The sequence below is a fragment of the Cicer arietinum genome, chromosome 4, assembly GCF_000331145.2.
Source record: "Cicer arietinum cultivar CDC Frontier isolate Library 1 chromosome 4, Cicar.CDCFrontier_v2.0, whole genome shotgun sequence".
NCBI classification, from domain to species: domain Eukaryota; kingdom Viridiplantae; phylum Streptophyta; class Magnoliopsida; order Fabales; family Fabaceae; genus Cicer; species Cicer arietinum.
In genome coordinates this window covers 32113783-32117914 of record NC_021163.2, presented here as the reverse complement: position 1 = coordinate 32117914, position 4132 = coordinate 32113783, and positions in this window count along the sequence as shown.

The following is a 4132-nucleotide window of genomic DNA, read 5'->3' as shown; positions in this document are numbered from 1 at the left end:
CCGTGTTTGTCCGTGAAGACTGCATTCGTGGTTGTCAGTGAGATATTCACTCGTGTTTTCTAGTGAGAGACTGCACTCGTGTTTGTCCGTGAGAAATTGCACCCGTGTTTGTCCGTGAGAGACTGCACCTGTGTTTGTCCGTGAGAGACTGCACCCGTGAGAGACTTGCATTGTATTAAGATACAAGATTTATGTATTCGGATACGACAGGATAAATTTTTTCCACTGACTTGCACTTGTATTCGGATACGAGATTTCTGTATTCGGATACGACATGATGATTTTTGCTACTGACTTGCACATGTATTCGGCTACGATATGCCGTATTCGAATACGATAGTGCAGTTTTGTCAAAAACTTCATTTTTCAACTTTGATTATGCATGTTTGGGATATGAAATCCCTTTCAATGAGTATTCTAAGATGAAAGGTTATTTTGTGGAATTAAAATATAAATGTTAAGTGATATTTGTTAATTTCGGTTGGTGACCCTTTACAATTATTGTGAAAATCTGAGCTTTGCCCTTAGATGATAACCAAGATCGTACTACCGATTAGTACCCTGGCGACGAGAAAGTCGTTAGTCATACCTGACTGAAAGCTGTGTCAAGAGGAACTTGTGGGGCACGTGGAGATCACCGGGTTATTATAGTTTTAGTAGTATGATCATATTAGTTTGGTTGTATAGAGACTAGATGTCTTTCTTTTGCGGTTGTAATTATTTTATTTTGGGAAGACTGTATCCTAATACTTATATTGTCAGTTTGACTTTTGTTTTGGTGGATCCATGTTCCACTTTTTTGATGTGACCGTGGGGGAAATAACATTCTTGGGGCAATGCTTTTGTGCATGTGTCTGTCGAGAATAACCCAGAGGTATGTATGAGCTATGTCTGATAGATCTCATAGCCCCCGTGTATTTTTCTATCTAAATACTTTGGATTTTTGTTTCAAAAACTATTTTAGTTGGTTTGTAATTATGATGTAATTATGTATGACTTTTGTTGTTTGTGTTACGACTTAATATTTTATCCAAAAGTATTTTATGAATTTGTTTAAAAAAAAAATACACTCATGCTGTTAAAAATCGGAGTATTACACAAATGATTTGAATACTCTAAAGCAGAAATAATTAATTAGCTCTCTCAGACCACATTAAATTGAGCTTGAAGAACATGAGTCCAAGAAGAAGAACAAGACTCGAGCCTTGAAATCCAAGTAGAAGAAGGTTTTGAAGGCAACATCAGAATCACAGTATAGAGATTCAGATAATCAGAATCTGACCTCAGAGGTAGAGGAGATTGCTTTCATATCCATAAAAATTCAAAAGATCTGGCACAATAGAAAGAAGAAATTACCTCAAAGATATTCCAAGCAATCCAAAAGAGGGAATGATGATAAATATGACAAGAAAATCATTATATTTTATGGATGCCATGAAACTGGACATATCAAGTCAGACTGTTCCAATCTGGAGAACGGAAATACTAGAGGAAAGATTACAGACCCAAGTAGAAGAGTATGATGGTTATATGAGATGATTCTGATGAATCCTCTAACGATGAACAACTAGATGTGGCTCTAATGGCTCATACCAACTCCGCCTCTGTATCCAACACAAATTCTGACTTTGGAAGTGAATCAACAGATGAAGAAATTGAGATATTTTTTTACTTTACTCGATCTAACTTTATTACTACTATAAATAATTTTTTAAATAAGAATCACAAATTGTCTTTAAAACTGAAAACACTTTGAAAAAAATGCAAACCAAAGTGAAAAAGTTAATCTGTTAAAGAATCAAATTGTTGAATTTAAAATAGCAAATGCAACTCTGAAAACTTATATTCAAAATAGTGTCTATATTGAATTAAACCCCATATGATTTGTGGAAAGGTAAAAAGTCATACATCTCTTATTTTAAACAATTTGGTTGTACTTGTTATATTTTTCACACCAAATATAACATTGGTAAATTTGATTCTAGATCTCAAAAGTCTACCTTCATTGGATACTCGGAAAGATCTAAGGCTTATAGAGTGTTTAATAGGGAAACTCATTTTGTGGTAGAACCCATACATGTTAAATTTGCTGACAAACAACTTGACCTTGAAAAGTCAAAGCAAGATGATGATAGTGTTGGTTTACCGAAACTAAAGCAATTAAATGCATACATACCAGAAGAACTTGAAAAATCAGAGGATACAAGAATAACAAAAGAATATAACAAATCTTCAAAGGATGAATCTGATCAAGTCATAAATAGTCAAGATAAGCCAGAAGTAAAATATGGATGGAACTACCAGTCATCTAATCTTGAAAATCTAATAATTGGAAGTACACGTGATCTATTGAGGACCAGATCATCACTTAAAGATACAAGTTGGTTTAGCTTATTCTCTATAATTGAGCCTACCTTTATCGATGAAGCATTGGTTGATGATGGATGGATTCTTGCAATGCAAGAAGAGTTAAATGAATTTGAGAGGAATGATGTTTGCGATCTAGTACCTAGACCAGATAGTTAGCAAGAGGGCATTGATTATACTGAGACATTTGCTCTAGTCGCCAGGTTAAAAGCTACTCATATCCTACTTTCTTTTGTTGTAAATCATAAAATTACATAATTTCAAATAGATGTTAAAAGAGTTTTTCTAAATGGTTATATAAGTGAGGAAGTCTATGTTAAACAACCCCTAGGTTTTGAAAGTTCTAAATTTTCAAATCATGTTTTTAAACTTAGGAAATCTTTGTACGGTCTAAAACAAGCACCTAGGGCGTGGTATGATAAATGTAACACCCCGATTTTTAACAGCGTGAGTGTATTTTTTTTTTCTTTCAAAAATCAACTAATGTAAATCCAAAGCGTAACACAAATGATAATTGTCATAATTAATTACATCATAATTATAACAAACTGAAATAGTTGTGAGGCGATAAACTAAAATATCCAAATATAAAATACGCAGGGGCTATGAGACCTATCAGGCATCGCTCATACCCCTAGGGTATTCTCGTCAGCCACATGTACAAGTACTGCTCCAAGAAATACTAATCCCCAAGGTCACGTCAAAAAAAATGGAACATGGACCCACCAAGACAGAAATCATCTGACCGTATAAGTATAGTTACAGTCATCCCAAAATGAACTAAGAACAACCACCAAAAGAAGGATATCAAGTCCCTATACAACAAAACTAATCTGATCATACTCTAGCAACTACAATAACATGAGTGACCTCCACACGCTCCACAAGTTCCGTCTGACGCAACATCCATCTTCGAGGTAACCTCATCCTCATCAACATACAGAGATGGATCGCTCTCTTCAGAAGTCAGATCCACCCACGAGATAGGGGGCTTCGGCGGCGCCAGGACCTCAAAACAGTCTGCTACTTTAGTGACAGTCGGTAAAGGATCATTCACTGGAAGAGGAAGCTCTGACTCGGCCCGCCTAAAATTGCATAATTTATGATTTAAAACTATGGGTCTTACATTACTACCCCCCAAAAATTAGTTTCGTCCTCGAAACTATGCATCGATAAACAACTCAGGGTGTTGTTCCCTCATCTTACTCTCCAATTCCCAAGTCGCATCTCCAGTAGTTGGGTTCCAAATTACCTTGACCAAGGAAACATCCTTGTTCCTTAATCGCTTAATCTTCCTATCATCAATTCTTACAGGTAATACTTCGAATGACAAGTTATCCTTCAGTTGAATTGTGTCAGGTTCGATCACATATGACAGATCTGTAAGGTATTTCCTTAACTGCGACACATGAAATACATCATGATATTCAGACAGTATTGGAGGCAATACAATCCGATAAGCAACAGGTCTAATTCGTGCAGAAATCTGATATGCTCCAATGAATTTCGGAGTCAATTTCTTCGATTTCATAGCTCTGCCAACTCCAGTAGTAGGTGTGACTCTCAGAAACACATGATCCCCTTGCTCGAATTCCAAAGGTCTGCGTCGTTTATCCACACAACTCCTTTGACGATCCTGTGAGACCTTCATTTTCTCTTTTATCTTCTTGACCTTATCTGTAGTCTGTTTCACCATCTCAGGTCCTACAGTCATACTTTCACCGTCCTTATACCAACACAAAGGCGTTTGACACTTGCGTCCATA